Below are 18167 nucleotides of genomic sequence, written 5' to 3'. Positions count from 1 at the left end.
GTATATTAGATTTTATGTGGCAAAACGAAACTCAAACCAGATTTACTGACCTCAAGTGTAATGTTCTTTCTACTACCTCTATTGAGAAAATATGTTTATGTGTCTGCATGATTCATTGCTTACTGTTCAGAGTGGTAGAATCCTTCCATCACTGAGCTGGGAAAGCATCACAAGAATTATACTTTTCTAGCAAGATCTATTGGGAATGTTGATCTTATATTTGTAGGCATAGAATGCCCACAACCAGCCCTGGCCAGTTTGGCTCAGTGGTAAGAGCCTCAGCCTGAGGACTGAAGGGTCCCAGGTTCAATTTCAGCCGAGGACACATACCTCAGCTGCAGGCTCAATCCCTGGCCCAGGTTGGGGCAAGTGTGGGAGGTGGGAGGCAACCAATTGATGTTTCTCTCTCTCTCTCTCTCTCTCCCTCTCTCTCTCTTTCTCTCCCCCCCCACTCTCTCTGAAAAGCGATGGAAAAAATATCCTCAGGTGAGGATTAAAAAAAAAAAAAATCCACAACCAGCCTGTTCCACTATGTATTTATCCCTAAAGTGAAGGTATACTTTTTCCTTTATTGTTGTTAATAGCCATCCAGTAGGTGATTTCCAATGCCTCCAAATATTTTCCCAACTGGCCATGGCATCTGGAATTTCCCCATTAAGGGTAAAATTTTATCTTTCAGGTGTGGCTTTAAGAAAATCCTTCTTCTAGTGAACTTGGAAGGGACCAGGAATATTAACATATTCATACTCACAGTTAACCACTATTTACTCTTATCAGATTGACTAGTTGTCTGCTTAATGGCCCCCCTTGGAGGATATAAGCAAAATCCAGAGGAGAGCTGTAGTTCAAGGCAAAGGGTGAAATAATTCCAAAACCTGGGGAACTGGGAAGGGATGAGTAGTATGTCAGCTTCAGGAAGGGTAGGTAGTAAGGGGTGCAGGCAGATGAGAAAGCAGTGAAAAGGGTCGGAGAGCATAGCATGCTGGCAGTCAGTCAGCCAACTTATAATTATTTAGTCCTAGGACAATTCCTAAGAATGTCTTAGAAATCATTCTTGCTTTAAATGAAGTATTTCCCCCAGTTTTAGCACTCAGCAATGATTGAAAACAACTGAAAGGGCATGTTAAGCCATGCTAATATTTCTTTCTTTGTGTGTGTGTGTATAATTCATTTTCTGCATATTACCAATGCTACAACCATTAAGAACACAATTCCAAGTACTGTATGTACTTTTTAGTTGAAAGCAATCAGGCCACAGACTCATTTACTTTTATTAGACAAGATCAACCTTATTCAAAACTTATTGCAATTTATAAATTCACATAAGTACATAAATTGATGCAATTAAACAAAAACTTCAGGATCTTATTTTTAAAATTTTTAGATTATGCCTTTCTCTGAAGGCTATAATCACCTGCCCCATGAACAGCAATAGTTATGGTTTAATTTAACTACATCAACTATCAGCCTTTTATCTATTTTTACTTTTTAAAAAAATCATTTATTATTTGTTACTTTTTAATTGATTTTTAGAGAGAGAGGGAGAGAGAGAAACATCTATGTGAGAAACATCGATAGGTTGCCTCCCATACTCTCCCCCCAGTGGGGCTCGAATCCAAAACCTCTTTGGTGTGTGGGACAAGGTCCCAACCAACTGATCCACCTGGCCAAGGCAAGTCATGTTCATATTTCTTAATCACCAAACATATCTAATTCATTAAATATTGAGTTCTTCTAATTTCACTAAGTATATAGTTGGTGCTTGGTAGATATTTGTGGAATGAGTGGATCCTTCTGTGATTCTATTTTTTATTTTTTTTTACTTTGGAAGTGACTCAGTATTGGATGCATTAAGATTATGATACTTGATGTAGTCTTGGAAAATCATAGCAAAGTCTTTAACAGTGCTGATCATAATGAAAATGTTCTTTAATCGGCCCTGAACAACATGGTGGTCACTGGCTACAAGCATATATTGAATACTTAACAAGTAGCTAGTAAGACTAAAGAACTGAAGTTTAATTTAATTTGATAGCCACTTGTGGCTATGGTATCGGACCTGGCAGGCCTATCGGTTTCATTAAAAGTGTTCTGCCCCTCTCACTTTATTCTTGAAAGCAGTGATTTTGATTAATTCCATCGATTATTACATATAAGTTCCTCTCATGCGTATTTTTCTTTTTAATAGAAATAATTAGATTTAGCTTTGATAACTCTAAAGATTAGTATAGCAAATCCAACTGACTTGCACAGCAGTGTCTGAGGGGGATTTACTTGTGTCATTTATACAACTTGTAAAACACGGTCAATTTCTAATTTCAACTATTGACATAAAAGGAGCGAGGCTGTGTGGTTACAGCAGCGAAGCAGTCTGTCCTCTGGCCAACAGGCTGGCCTTCAAGCCAGTCTTTCTTCTGACGGCCTCCTTCCTTCCCTAGTGCCAGGTACCTGGGGGCAGCCCCCTGGCCCTGCGGCAGTGGGGGGCGTCTAAGTTCCTTTTCCATAGCTCTCCAGGCCCCTAGCCTCCCCTTGCTCTCTCGCCTTCCAAACCCAATAGTACCTTGAATTATCTGTGACAACCTCCCTTCAACTCATCCTAATTTCATAGATGAGAAAACGGAGGCATCACAAAGAGCGAGGGTGGGTAAGAAAACGAATATTAACTACCACATGCTTGCTGGACACTTTATAGGATGCTCTGTAACAGTGCTGACTGCATGAATGAACGCTATCCCCCAGGCAAATAAGTGGCTTTTGATACCTGTTTTTTGAATGGACAATAATGAATATTATCCCCTGGGCGAACAAGTGGCATTCAATACCTATTTTCTGAATAGACAAATACAGGAATACATTTTTACTACCTATGGAGGGGACATTATTCCTTTACCACAGGTGAGGAAACTCACATTTAGATGAGTTATATGACTTCCTCAAGCACATACAATACTCCAGTATTTAATCTTTTATTCTCCTGTTTAATTTCTTGTCTCGTTTGCCGTGTTCTCCGGGTTTTGCTCTTTGCCTCTCAAAGGCAGGGATCAACTAAAGTGCCCCCTAGATTTACACCACCGGCTGCACGTGCGGGGAGGGGAAGCCGCTCACGGCCCCGCGCCCCCCCCCCCCCCCCCCCCCGCTCCAGGGATCCTGGAATTTCAAAGCCAACTTTCTGAGAACAGTGTCCACCGACTCACAGAAATGGCTCCCCGGGAATTTCTCGCGATTCTGGAGATATTTTATTTTGGTACTTTAGCGATTTTTTAAGAAATGCCGCAGAAGCCGTTTTCCGGGGGCCTGGGCGCTCAGCGAGGCCGCAGTCACTCGCCCCTTAAACATCGGCGGCGCTGGCCCGCGTCTCAGTCTGTGCCACGCGGCGTGGACGGCCCGGCGGCCACGGGAGACCCGCAGACGTCGGACCCTGGCTCCTCCCCGTCTCCTCCCCCACCCCTCGGAACCTCCTCCGCCTCGGAGTGCGGTCTAGAAACGTAGGATCCTTCGGGGAAGGATCTGGAAATCCAGCTACGGCCCCGCGAGAGGCCCCGCGAAGGCCGCAGGCAGCGCCAGAGCCCCAGAAGTCCTGAGACTATATCGCCCCCCGAAGTTGGAGGGCTACAAAGTCCAAGTCGTCCAGGCCGGTCTGCAGAGGCTGCTCGAGCTTCCTGCCTGCAAAACCCGCAGGCGACACGTCGCGGCGAGTCTCGGCTGCGGAAGGGGAACAGCATCCCCCGCGTTCCCAGGCGTGGGAACCGCTGCGGGAGGGGGCTGGAGAGGCGGGGAGCCCGAGAGGCGCGCGCGGCCGGGGCCGGGGCCGCTCGGGGGCTGGGTGCGGGGATCGCCGGCGGTCTGCGGAGCCCGGGGGCGCGGCCGGGGGGAGACGCACGGCCGCTGCCCGGGCGGGGGGAGCGCGGCCGCGGCAGGTGAGCCCCGGCAGCCGCCCTGCTAGCCGCCGCTACTGTCCCGGAGGCGGACTCCGCCGGAGAATCCTTTCCAGGCGGTGGGGCCGGGGCGAGGCGGGGCGCTGACGTCACGTCCCCTCCCCCAGTTCCTCCAGGAGCGAGGGAGTGGGGGAAGAGGCAGTGAGCCGCCGCAGCTCCCGGCCGCAACTCTCAAACTCGGCGGCTCGCTGCCTGGACAAGTCCGGACAAACTTGGCTTCTCTTGGGCCCTCTCTCCAGCCCCCGCGCACTCTCACCTCGCCTCCTGTTGGTCCTCAAGTTTCACCGAGGACGGAAGCCTCCGGGAGATGCGGCCACCTGGGTCCGGGCAGCGCGGGTGGATCGCGCTCTCGTTGGGGACATGCTGAAGATCCCAGGGAGGCAAAGTTGGTACTTCAGACGCGGCTTCTAGCAAATATCCAAATCGCGTGGGGATTACGGAGCTGCCGAGGACTTTAAAGCGGAGCACCGAGGAATCGGCTGGACTGGTGAGCTCTTTGTTTAATGCAAGCCTTATGTATTTAAGTTTCAACGTAAATTAAATTACGTTGGGGTATTTGGCCCTAAGCTGGAGCAGGGAAGCGTGTGCATCCCTACGGGCTCTCCCCTTGGAGAGCTGTACGCCCCTCTGGCTGTGCTTGGCTCTCGAATGAAAGATCGGTATGCATAGGTTTTGGAATTCATAAAATACATACATAGCACTGTTCAAAAGAACTTGAAAAGCTATGCCGTTTGTGCATTATTTTGAATGTAACTTATTATAGAAATGGTGCCCAGGGAGGGCGCATCCGAGGCCGCGGGATTCGCTGTGGCGCAGCGCCCTCTAGGCCCCACCCCGGGCACGGCGCGCGCTCCCCGCCGGGCTCCTTGCGGACCGCGAACTTGGACCTGCTCCTGGGACGTGGGCGTGAGCTCGGTGGCCGCCACCCCGGCCTTAATTACCACCCGCTCCGGCCCATTCTATTTGTAATTGACAAATACTAGCTTGAGTGGACTGGATTCAGAGGCGGTGCCGGAGGAAAGCGTTTTTGTTTTTTTTTGTGAGGTCATTCCGATCGAAGCCCCTAATTTCCAAGAGCCTTTGGGAACAGGGTTAGGGAGGGTCGACTATTGAAAGGACAAACGTGGAGCTTGAACTACATTTCTCTTTCGTGTGAAGGTAATTGAATGGTTGCAAAAAGGCACCTCTAGTTCGATCCGTTGGGGCTAAAGGACCAGTAAAAACGTGGCAGCACAGGAGTCTGAAATCTCCATCTCTGGCTCTCGGCGTTTCTGTGGCGACCCAGAGCAACTTCTTCCAGGCAACTGGGTTTTCTCAGTGAGTCTGGAACATGGGGATTCCCACACAGATGTTTTAGCTCGAGTAAATGTTATCATTTATTAATGAATGGTAATTTTCTCCAGGAATTCTTTCGTGCCATTAAAAAAAAAAAAAATCTTGTGATTTTATGTTACAGGATGGTGGTTTTTTACTTTTGCACACCCCCGCCCCAGCTGTTGGTGTGTCTTGTGTGGCTGTGATTTGTTAAGTGAGAATTCGGCAAAGGGCGCAAACCGGTTGAGCTTGGAGATCAGGTCATCTACTTTCGTGGTGTTCCATGTATGAAACTGAGCTATAACTCCAGGAGCACTTTGCGCATTGTGGCCATGGCCAAGTGTTTGGGATGATAGTGTTTGTTGTGTGTGCGAATTTGTGTGTATTCTAAATAATGCGCAGGGAATACACCACGTACTCTTCTTAGTGTTACATACGAATCAGCACAAGGACTCTGCAGGCATTTTCCTTCCCAGCCATAGCCTGCCAGACACCTTTATTTTTTCACCTTCTTGAAAATGGCTTAAGAGGAGACCGCATTAAACGTTCAACGAAGGAAATTCTCTTTAACCCTAGACTCCCTCGCCCCCATCTGCCTCGCAGTCCCCCCTGCAGCCCCCTCCCCCAGTTCCGGGGAAATCAGATCTCTTTGTCCTTACAGAGTTAAAATGTTCGAGCCCCAGAAACTTTCCGAGGTCGCGTCCGCCCTCCTCCCGGGGCTATTGCCCAACACCCGCGAGCTCTCCAGGCTTCCGCGGCGTCTCCGTTGCGCGGCGCCCGCGCGCCTGGAGCTGTGCTGGCGCTGAGCATGGGCTCCGGGCCGGGAACGCCGGGCTGCGCGCCCCGGCGTGGGGACTTCCCCGAGCGGGGGGAGTCTGCAGGCCCCGGGCTTCCTTCGCTCCCTTGGGAACCTGTAGTTTCAAGTTAGAATGGGCTCAGTTTGCGGGGTGCGACTTACCGGCTGGGAAAGCGCACGAGGCGGCACAGCTGCCTTTTGTCCCGCCGACGAGGGAGTCGGGGGTGTGGGCCGGGGGAGGCGGGCGCTGGGGTTCCTGGCCAGGGTCGGGGAGGTTATGGGGTCTAACTAGCTCCACACAGAGGTCGCGGAGGAAGAGCTTTCATTTTCCTAGATCTTAATGTAGACTGGCGGAGGAAGTCATTCCGATGGAGCCGCCTTCCTCTCCGACCTTTTGGAGGATTTTATACCCCCTCCCCCATAAACTACCGCAGACCCGGAACCGAGGCATTCAAATGCAGCTTTAGGAATTCCCTGAAGGTTCTAGAGAATCCCAAGGGAGGCGTGGGAAGCTTTTTGGCTGACCTTTTTTTTTTTTTTTTTGAACTTCCCCTTTCCCAGCAAGAAACATTCCAAATTAATTCTCCGCACAAATCCGTGCTGGCCATAACTAACATCGGCACCAGAGCCAGCCCCACACTGTCCCTTGGAGTGTCGCAAGATCACCCTGGGTACTCGCTCCTCTGCTCGCTAGGAGTTGGCTGCCGTAGCCGGGGGAGCTCTGACCCGTGGCCGGGTGTCACCGCCCGGGACCGGCGCGCTCCGAGTCCTGCGGCCGGAGAAAGTCGGCTCGGGTTTCCGAGCTGGAGAAACGAGCGCCGGCGCTCGCGGGCGTGGCCGCGGGCGGAGGGATCTAGGCCGCGCCGGCCGGCCTGGGAGCGAGGAGCACGAGTGGCGAGTGGCTGGCGGGCGGCACCTGGCCGGCGACACCATGCGGACCCGCGGGCCCGGGAAGACGCGCGGCCGACCCGGTCCCAGCTCGGGGGCGCGCTGAGGCGACGAGGTGTGCGGCTCCCGAAAGCGCCGGCGCCTCCGCCGCCGCCGCCACCCGGGGCCAACTTTGCTGTAAGTTTGATAGGAACGGAGTTGGAGCTGAGGGCGGTGGGCGCGGGGCGCCGCCGCGAGCGCGGGGGAGGCGGGCACCTCGCTGCGTCGCGGGGTCGGCTCGGGCTCCTTGGGCGCTTCCCGCAGGTGGTTCGCCTGCGGCCCGTGCGCCCGCCCCGAGCTCTGGAAAAGGGGATGAAAGAAAGAGCCGGGCTGGAGGGTGGCAGCGCCGCGGCGCCTGCCCGCTGGAAAGTTCAGGGCTGGCCCTGGACTCGGCGGCGGGGCGCGGAGGCGGGGCGGGCGGGCGGGGGACGATCCGCGACGTGAACCGAATGGGAATCAGCGAGCCGGGTGCTGCTGCGAGCCGGCCCGGCCGCCCGGCTCTGGTCCTGGAGCCATTGCTGGAATCCAAGCGGCGCCGCGCGCGGGGTCCCGGGCGGCCCCGGGGCGAGGACTTCCGCTGCGCCCGGGAGCTGGAAACTTCGCCCGCGCGCCCCGCGCGCCGCGCTCCGGGGACGCTCGCGCCGGCGGGGGGCTTACCGGCCTCTCCGCCAGGTTGAGTCTCCCAGCTCGTGAGAGTCTTCACGGTGGAGGGGGGATGGAAAGGGAGGCCGGTCGGCGAGAGAGGGCATCTTTTGAAATGGAGTCGCCGCGCGCTCCCAGATGTTCTGCGCCCTGCGGGGGTGCTGCCCTGAGGGTTCGGTGCGCACCGGTTGAATGCAGATGGGTGCGATTGCTAAACTGCGGGCTAAACCTTTGCACAGTGTGCTGCGTATCAGTTGGTTTCTGTCTTTTCGGGAAGCGACTTGTGAGATCTGTTTTTAAAGGAAGATTCTGGTTCTTTAGCTAACTTTCTGTTGTCTCTCTAAGATTTTTTTGTTCCCACTGATGTGGATTGCAGCGCTTTGAAAACAAGGACGCGATTGTATGCATTAGGAGAGTAAACTCATAAATATTTTCTGTGCAGTTAAAGGGATTTTTTTTTCATGCTTCTGAACTATGGTTTCATTAAGTGGCTTTTGTTAAGCAACTCCCCGGTGCCTGGTAGAGTAGTGTGTTTTTTTTTTAAATAGTATTTACAGGTACTATTACAATCAGGAAAAGGTTTAAAAGGCAAATTATCTCGTTATTTATTTATCTTTACTAAAGCAGAGTCATATATTCAGACGTAGGTTTCAGTAGTTTAAGAGGATATCAGCACGTGTTAAAACTGGGTATAGTGGTGGTTTTCCACATCACTCTTAGAGTCAGGGTTGTTATCCAGCACCTCGAGTTAGTAAAGTTACTCATGAAAATTTGTTTCTCCAGTTATATAGGTTAATTCTGATACTTGGCTTCAGCTTAGTGTTCTGGAAGGACAGCTCGGGTTCCACAATTATTATTCCTCTTTCCTTGGTATGTATAAGCTTTAAGCTGGATGTAAAATTACTTAATACATTACATAATTTTTTAAAAAGTTGATACAACTCTACGCCAAACATGGCATCTAACGAGCTTGGCGGAAGGTTTGGTTTGAATAAACGGTGCATCTTTGTGCCCATTTCTTCTTTTTTTTTCTTTTTTTAAATATATCTTTATTGATTTCAGAGAGAGGAAAGGAGAGGGAGAGAGAGAGAAACATCAGTGATGAGAAAGTCATTGATCGAGCCCGCAACCCAGGCATGTGCCCTGACCAGGAATCGAACCCCGATCACCTGGATCTTAGGTCGATGCTCAACCGCTGAGCCACTCCTGGCCGGGCTTTGTGCCCATTTCTTGCAAAAAGGAACTTCTCAGATGAGCCAGATTCTTTGTCACTCTGAAAGGAATTGAGATCGTTAGGAGACTTCATAGAATCATTCAGGCCAACTGTATATTCATTTGTATCTTTTAATTAATCACTAGCAGTATCCCAGTAGGTTCTTATAATGTTAATAGGTCATTTAAATCCATATTATGGACAGGTGCCAAAAGAGGAATCTAAAAATTATGTGCACACTAACAGTTTTTATCCCTTTGATCCCCCGCCATAGACTTAGCTCTTGAGCCATCTTTGCGTAGTCAGTCGTTTCTTTGAATGCTGCAGGTGAAGCACTCCCTTACCAAGCCTACCACAACCTGGGTTCACCCAGGTTTGGCAGATGCTACATAGAGCCAATAAGCTGAATCAAATTAGTTCATTATTGTTGCATTAAATGTTGTCTCAGTGGCCTAATTTGTGGTCTAAAGGACCTGATTTAATAGCTGGAAGCCATAAGGCTAGGTGTGTGTTTAATCTTTATGAGTGGGAAATTGCAGTAGGTAAGCGCTCTTTTGACCAAATTATATAGATGATGAAGCCAAACTGTATCTTTCTGTCTCACTTAATTGTTCAATTTGCAAGTGTTAGTTTATCCTTAGGCACTGGACAGGAGTTTTTGAAATGAGTGATGCAGTTAACTCATTTAATTAAGGTCAGAAAGTTGCCATTTTTTTTCTTCTCGTATCCAAGAGGAGCTTTTTAATTCAGAAATGTGTTTGATCAGATGAAGAATCTGGATATTTCACATTTTAAACTTCTTAAAAAATTCATCTTTTTTAAGTCCCAGATTTAAGTATATCGCCAAAATTCATGTTTAATTTCATAGTTTATTCTATATATGGAGATAGATCTATAATTGTCTTCTGCAAACCACTTAGGAACATCAGTCATTGTTTAGCTCTTACCCTTCATGGACTCTTCAAGTGCAGAGCTTCATAATAAGCTCTGCAGGGTAGACAGTGATCTAGCATCACCTCCAGCCAATTTGGAAGCGTTCTGAGATGGGTGGTGACCTCTTTCTGAGCTGCTGGAAATTAGAGCCCTCTCTAGGGCAGCCGTCTGCAGTGGTGTTACTGGCCTGGCGGTTGCACCTGGATTTTCTGTTAATGTTGGAGCAGTGAATGTATTATTATCCCATGTTATCCCTCCTTCCTTCCCCTCCTCTCTCCTTCAGTTCTGCCTTCCATTCTCTGTTCTTAATTCTCACCGATTTGTCCGTTCACAAACTCAACAACTGTGGCTCTCCTCTGCACCAAATACTGATTGGGCCAGACACAGGGGACAGTGTGAGCCAACCACGTTTTCTGCCTTCAAGGAGGTTACTGTCCAGTGGGGGAGAAGGGCAAATACTCAGTTATATCCAGTGTGCTGAGAGGCCCATCAGGGTCAGGGCAGTTCATCATAACACCTTAGTGGGCTGGGAGCTGGGTAGGTGGGTATTAGGATAGGGCGAGCTCTCAGGGAAGAGCCAGTCAGGAGGGACCAATTCAAGGGACAGAAATGAGGTGCTGTAAAGCAGTTGTAGAAACCTTAATTAGTTGTCAAGTCTTTCTTAAGGCTTAAGGATTAGCTGGCGCTTGACTGTGGTGTGATAAATGGTGAGAAGAGAGACCTGAGACCTAAACTGGCCGTGTTATCTTTAGGAAGAGGGTTAGTTGGTTTATCATCAATGCTTCTTTAATTCTCTTTTCAGTTGATTATGAATCATCTCTTTCCTTTGTGTGGGTAGAACAGAAAGTCTGTGAGTAGGGCTTACATTGGCTAACCAAGATGGGCAGGATGATTTTATGGGGCAGAGATTAAGAGAAGGAAATAAAAAATATGGAAGAAAAAGGTGAAACTAACTGTATGGGAGGAGTGAAAGGCAGGAGAAAGTAGAAGAGTAATGTTTGCATCGTTTTTTAGAAGGTAATGAGGTGGAGATGTTACAAGTGTAGAGCCCTCACCACTAGGTGGTTTCATTAGCTCAGGACAGCAGGGTGGTTTCAAGCCTGTGGTTTCAGCAGGGTGGGTTTAAACCATTTTGGTTTGAAATAGGAAGTAAGATTGGGAGATTAAATTAGGAAAGTGGGATATACCATTTTGGTTTGAAATAGGAATTAAAATTGGGAGATTAAATTAGGAAAGTAGGTAGTGGTCAGATTATCAAAGGTCTTTAATGTAAGGCCTAGAAGAATATACTTAATCAGCAGGCTAAGGGGAAACACTGAATATTTATAAACTTGGGGATAATATTACAAAGAAGCTTTAATGAGCTTAATTTGATTGCAGTGTAGGCCTAATAGTATGGGGGCCAGAAAGCAGGAAAACCGAAAGGCTATGCAGATACTGTGCCTGAACAAATACAAATATGAACTAGGTGGCAGCAGCAGAAAGGGAAATGGAACAGTTTTGAGAAATTGAGAAAGAAAAAGTCAAGTCTAGATAACTTGGTAGACATGGAGGTTTGGCAATTAAGAATAAAACAACATAGAAATCCTGGATTTTCAGACAGTGTGGGTATATTTAGAGCGGGGGAAGGGGTGAAGGAATATGTATCTGTGGAGGGTAGGAGGCTATAAAGATTTTAGTCCAATCTTTAGTTTTTCAAATGATGAAATGGCATCCAAGGATTAAGTAATTTCCTTCAGTTCAGAGTTGATTAGTGATAAAGTTGGGGCTAGGTCATAGGTCTGTATCTCCTAGCCCCTCCTTTTTTATTTAATTTCTTAGATTGCAAACTTGGGTGGTTTTGTTTGGAAGAGGTGAAACTTCCCCGAAATAGGAAAAAACAGTGGAACCCTTGCTACAGGCATACCTCATTTTATTGCACTTCCCAGAAATTGTGGGGTTTTTTTGTTTTGTTTTTATAAATTGAAGGTTTGTGGCAACCTTGAGTCAGGAAAGTCTGTCAGCGTCATTTTCCCAATGGCATTTGCTCACTTCTTGTTGCTGGGTAATGTTTTGGTAATTCTCACAATATTTCAGATTTTTTCATTGCTCTATATGCTATGGTGGTCTGCGATCAGTGATCTCTGATGTTACTGTTATAATTGTTTGGGGCACCACAAACTGTGCCCCTGTAAGACCGAGAACTTAACCCATAAGTATGTGTGTTCTGACTGCTCCACTGAGCAGGCCTTTCCCCCCTCTCTCCCCTCGGGTCTTCCTATTCCCCGAGACACAACAATTGAAATTAGGTGTTCAAGTGAAAGAAGAGTTGCACATCTCTCACTTTAAATCAAAACTGGAAATGATTAAGCTTAGTGAGGAAGACATGTCAAAAGCTGAGTTAGGACAAAAGGTGGGCCAAATAGTTAGCCTAGTTGTGAATTTAAAAAAAAAAAAAGTTTTTGAAATGAAAAGCGCTACTCCAGTGAACACAGCAATTATAAGAAGGTGAAACAGCCTTATTGCTCATATGGAGAAAGTGTTACTGGTCTGGGTAGAAGTCCAACCAGTCACAACATTTCCTTAAGCCAAAGCCCAATCCAGAGCGCGGCCCTAACACTCCTCAGTCCTGTGAAGACTGAGAGAGATGAGGAAGCCGCCTGGAAGGAAAGTGTGAAGCTAGCAGAGCCTGGTTCATGGGGTTTAAGGAAAGAAGCTGTCTCCATAACATAAAAGTGCAGGTGAAGCAGCAAGTGCTGATGTAGAAGCTATGGCATGTTATCCGGAAGATCTAGCTAAGGTAATAGATGAAGGTGGCTACACCAAACATCAGGTTTCCATGTCGACAGAACAGCCTTATATTGGAAGATGTCATCTAGACTTTCACAGCTAGAGAGGAGTCAATGCCTGGCTTCCAAGGACAGGCTGACTCTCTCTTTAGGGCCTAGTGCACCTGGTGACTAAGTTGAAGCCAGTGCTCATTTACCATCAGAAAAGCCTAGGGCCCTCAGGAATTATGCTGAATCTACTCTGCTTGTGCTCTATGAATGGAAAAACAAAGTCCGGATGATAGCATATCTGTTTACAACATGGTTTACTATATATGGGGTAGGGCAAAAGTAGGTTTGCAGTTGTGAATATGCGAAACAGTTTCTTGTATTATTTATTATTGTATTATTTTCTATACAGACAACTGTATAGAAAACCTACTATAAACCTACTTTTGCCCCACCCTGTATTTTAAGCCCACTGTTGGAACCTACTCTTCAGAAAAAAGATTCCTTTCAATTTATTAGTGCTCATTGACAGTGCACCTGGTCACCCAAGAGCTGTGATGGAGATGTACAACTAGATTAATGTTTTCATGCCTGCGGGCACAACACTCATTCTGCAGTCCATGGATCAAAGAGTAATTTTGACTTTCAAGTCTTATTACTAAGAAATACATTTCATAAAGCTATAGCTGCCATAGTTGGTGATTCCTCTGTTGGATCTGGGCAGAGTAAGTTGAAAACCTCCTGGGAAGGATTCACCATTCTAGATGCTGTTAACAAGATTTGTGATTCACGGGAAGAGGTCAGAATATTACCATTAATCAGAGTTTGGAGGAAGTGGATTCCAACCATCATGGATGACTCGGAGAGGGGTTCAGGACTTCAGTGGAGGAAGTAACTACAGATGTGGTGGAAATAGAATTAGAAGTGGAGCCTGAAGATGGGACTGAACTGCTGCAATCTCAGGATAAAACTTTACCCTGACGAGTTGCTTCTATGGATGAGCAAAGAGAGTGGTTTCTTGAGATAGAATCTACTCCTGGTGAGGATTCTTAGAAGATTGTTGAAATAAACTTAGTTGATAAGCACCGACAGGGTTTGGGAGGATTGACTTCAATTTTGAAAGAAGATCTGTGGGTAAAATGGTATCAAACCGCATCACATGCTACAGAGAAATTGTGAAAGGAAGACTCAGTCAGTGTAGCAAACTTGATTCTTGTCTTGTTCGAAAAAATTCCTACAGTCATCCCAGCCTTTAGCAGCCACCACCCCCATGAGTCAGCAGCCATCAACAGTTCGGCAAGACCCTCCACCAGCAAAAAGATTATGCTAAGGTTCAGATGGCGGTTAGCAGTAAAGTGTATTTTTAGCAGTAAAGTATATTTTTAGCAGTAAAGTATGTTTTAAATTAAGGTATGTACATGGCTTATTTAGACATAATGTTATTACACCCTGAATGAACTACAATATAATATAGTCCATTTATATGCACTGGGAAACAAAAAAATTGGCCTGACTTGCTTTGTTGCAACATTACTTTATTATGGCGGTGCGCAGCAGGGTCCACACTGTCTCCTGGGGATGCCTGGGTTTGCAGGGGGAGTGGGTGAAAAAGCTGTATAGCTTAGGTCCGATGGCATCTCAGGCGGAGTGTCCCGTGGCATCTGAGGGAGTTCAGGGCTGGAGTGCAGGATTCTGCGGCGATCCTTTATGATTAAGGCATAGTGGATGAGACCGTTAAGGGTCATGATATGTGCATGTATACAGAGTTGGCAGACAGAAGTTTGTAATGCCAGACTTCAAGGTGGAAGAGTCAGTGTGGAGTATAAAAGTGTTGGAGAGAGTCAGGAAAATTGGGTCATTTATCCTTTCCATGTTAGGGATCCCTTCTTTGTTTTGGGCAGTCTGTGACAACATAGAGGACGCAAGGCTGTTGGGGATTAGGGATGGATAGTGTCAGATGCCACACTAAGTTCAAGAGGATGAGTACTGAGAAAAAGGCGTTTGATTTGGCATGAGCTTGTGGTGCCAGAAGAAACTGTTCCTGTTGCTGGGTGGCCCTGAGGTTGCCTGGGGCAGCTGAGGGCAGAAGTCACGCCTTTAGAGGAGGGAGTTCGGGGAAAGTCAAGGTGGCTGCGAGACTGCTTTTTTGGAACTCTCTGCCAGGATAGGAAAGGGAAATAGGGTGTTAGTTTGAAGGAAGTTTATTTTTAAGTTGGGATGAACCTGTGCGTTTTTGTAGGCTCTGCAGAAGGTGATGTGGGGAGGGGTCATTTGAGTGCCCTTTGGGTGGGGGACACTGAGGGAGGAGCCGAGGAAGAGGCAGCTTCCAGGGCCCCAGCGAGCGGCGCCTCTGTTTGTAGCCGGGTGGCCCCTTCTCGAGACCCGGGAAGGAGGGAGTTTCTGCCCGATGACTTCCATTTTCTTCCTGCCCATGGTCATTCACAGCCCGCGTCGATTTTTTGAGTGAGGTGCCTGGATGTGTATCCGCGCACACAGGAGCGTGGGAGCGTGGCCTGTAATAGAGCCTCGCTCAGCCGGGCTGGAGGAGCGGCCGGTGCTAATTGCTGGCTGCCCGGCCCGAGCCTCATTTCAGTGATTCCTGCTGCAGAGAGAAATGCATCAGGTAGGAGGATCTTAAAGCGAGGTGAACAGCCTGGTTATTGAGCTGCTCGGCGGGGAGTTTGCCTTGGAGTGTGGGTGGGAGAGTGTCGTCATGTTTCTAGGTGTGGGGGGAGAGAGGGGAATGGCTCAGGGACGCCTGGCCCGCCACAGACGGCCAGAAATGTACACAGCCCTTGGTGGCCCGTCTCGTCTCTCATGTCACGGTAGCTCAGAACCGCCAGCAATAGCCATCTTCATAATGCCCACAGACATGTTTTATAGGCTCAGGCAGCCGGTAAATTACATAGTAGATTTTATATGGATGCTATTTAAAGATTAGGAAGTCTGTTTAGTTTTCTTCAGGGCGAGAAAACTTTTAAAAAATTATTTGGGATTAGTTAAATCATGTAAATGCTGACATTTATGTTCTGAAAGTTACAATGTGCCAAGGAGAGAGATTGCTAATTCACTGTCAGCATCAGTAGTTTAAAGACTTTTCAGTTAACTTGGAATCAGTTGTTGATCATTTGAAGGCAGTATTGGAATTAAGTTATTGCTGGAGTAATCAGACTTATTGCAACAACAGTAAAAACTAACAACATATAGAGTTACCAGAAGTAGTTATGCGATATATACACTAAGCCTAAGGCTGCTGTTCAATTCTTGGTTCCTGGCTGGGCCCCCACCCAGTTTTATTGAAAAATGTATTAAGATAGCTTAAAAAGATTTAGTATGTACCCAGACCATAAAGATCTACCCATTAATTTTTCTGTGTAAGAGCGAAAGCTTTTAGAAGTATTGTCTATGACTATTACAATGTAATTAGAAAAATGCAGATTTTTTTTATTGTTATAAATGTTATCTGGAAGCTGTGAATTGATTATAGCTGAGTAACAAATAGGCTGTCTTAGTAAGATACAAGGCTTTTATTCGACTCCTATTAAATGATTTTTAGAGATCATTAAACATTTAACATACAATATTTTTTAAAAAAACAGGAGTCATTTAATTTTATATTTTGTTTTTGTTTACAACTTCAAGACATTTTTCTTTGAAAATGCAGTTACCTTCCTTGCAATTTAGACATCTTTAAAAAATACTCTAAAAATGTGACACTTTTGAAACCCAACATTAAGCTGTAAATTTCAGTCATCAGTTACATTCTAGTGACTGGGTCACTGATGCTGATGCTGGTAGGGAATGGGAGACAGGAGAGCATGAGGAGGGAACAGAGTTCTCGGGTGGTGGTGTGTGTTTTTTTCAATGTGGAATGGAAAGTTTAGTACTGTTTCCCTATTGCATTGAGGGCCAGAATGGCTAAATCATAAATACACAACGCCGAGTAGAATCTGTGCATCGGGTAACGCTGTGGCCCACGTAATGTCCTGCCTCCAAGCACGTGAAACACTTCTGAGTCTTCACCTTTCAGCCTGAAAATAGGCAGTCGTGTCCTCAGCACGGGGCTGTGTTCTGTTTGCGGAGAACGTGCAGTCGCAGTAACTGACGGGAACTCTCCACATGAGGGTCTGCCTAATGCAGAAGTAGGAGCATGTTAGTATCCGAGATCTATTAGAAAAATTATTTTTCTTTCTTATTTATGGATTTTCAGAGATCTATACTAAAGATATTTAAGCTTTGGACCTGAGGCCCTTTTCCCTAAAGGCTGCAGTGGGTGAACATTCTTTGTTTTCACTTTGGGGAAGGCTGGAAGAAACCCTGAATTACTGTGAGTTTAAGTAGCTGATCACCTTCTAGATATCACAGTGTAGCCTTTGACTAAATGGCTTTGGAGTTAAATTTTCATAAGGTGCATGCTAGGTGATGTACTTTTTCGACTTTTTAGATGGAATGGTGTTAGTATCTTACTTTTTTTTTTTTTTTTTAATATATCTTTATTGATTTCAGAGAGAGAGAAACATCAGTGATGAGAGAGAGTCATTGATCGGCTGCCTCCTGCAGGCCCTCAGCTGGCAATGGAGCCCTTAACCCGGGCATGTGCCCTGACTGGGAATCGAACCCCGATCGCCTGGATCCCAGGTCGACGCTCAACTGCTGAGCCATGCCCGGCCGGGCTAGTGTCTTATTTCTTTCCTTTCATCTTTATTGTTTGTTATGCATAGAGTAGCAGCCATAGTTTTTTCGTTTGTTTGTTGTTTGTGTTTTGATCATAGCATTTTATAGTGAAACCCGAGTTCATAGTTGTTGGTTATATTACTGTAAAGTTAACAGTATCTCCTAAAAAGTGGACTTTTTTCTGATCCAAAGAACTGCACTTAATAATGTAATCTCCCTACAGTGGCATTCTGTTAGCCAACTTTGCCCGGAACATTCCGGGCTTTTAAGGGTCTTCGTTAATAATGTGGTGCAGAAAGTTCATTCCAGCTGCCATGTGCCCCACAAGAAGTGTGGTGGGTGAGCTGTGAAAGGAGACCAAGGTGTTGGGAATCCAGTTGTGAGAAGTGGGTAGGGGCTGAGGCTGTGGTCAGACCGAGTGGCTGAGATGCCATGGCCAGCAAACAGCTGCAGTAACTTGACATGTTGGGTGTCTCCCTAGTGACCTGGGGTGAAGGGGGTGTCCAGGGCCTCTCAGTGGCAGAGGGTGGGGTGTGCAGCATGGCACCAGCCAGTACTTATGGGTCATTCTTATCTAAGTTCTAATGTCAGGCTTCAGATTGGTATTAGATAAATCAAAAGATTTATTAATGTCTCCATCACACCACTGTTCCCTGCTTCTACCTCAGCTGCTGTCTCCGTTGCTGGGTCCTCTCCTTAGCTGTCCTCTAAATCTTGGGGAGCAGTGGGGGTCATTTTCTTTTCTATCTGTGTTCCATCTGTTGGTCCACCGGTGATCTCAATTTTGTGGTTTTAAATACCAGCTTCTCTATTCTGATCATTCTCAACGTTTATGTCTCCAGGAGGACCCCTCCCATGCATCTGACTGCCCACTTATCTTTCCAGCTGGCATTGCTACCTTGACTGGTCTGAAACGAAACTCATCTTACTCCCTAAACCTGTTCTTCCCTCAGTCTCCCCTCTTTCAGGACCTGACA

General features: G+C 47.0%; 1 protein-coding gene across 3 annotated transcripts in view; it reads left to right on the top strand.

Annotated features, from left to right (window-relative positions):
• Positions 1-4002: 4002 nt before the first annotated feature.
• The window catches only part of FAT1 (FAT atypical cadherin 1), a 108144-nt gene continuing 93979 nt past the window's right edge, over positions 4003-18167 (top strand). For 2 of the 3 annotated variants that reach the window (XM_087814105.1, XM_087814103.1), the window contains exon 1: positions 4003-4422. The gene's annotated coding sequence lies outside the window, so the exon portion shown is untranslated. Of the gene's footprint in view, positions 4423-7046; positions 7111-18167 lie in introns of those variants that run through there. The other variant, XM_087814104.1, reaches the window with a different exon arrangement.

Source organism: Miniopterus natalensis, chromosome 2 (genome assembly GCF_054644295.1).
Source record: "Miniopterus natalensis isolate mMinNat1 chromosome 2, mMinNat1.hap1, whole genome shotgun sequence".
NCBI classification, from domain to species: Eukaryota; Metazoa; Chordata; class Mammalia; order Chiroptera; family Miniopteridae; genus Miniopterus; species Miniopterus natalensis.
This window is presented reverse-complemented; position numbering and strand designations above follow the sequence as displayed.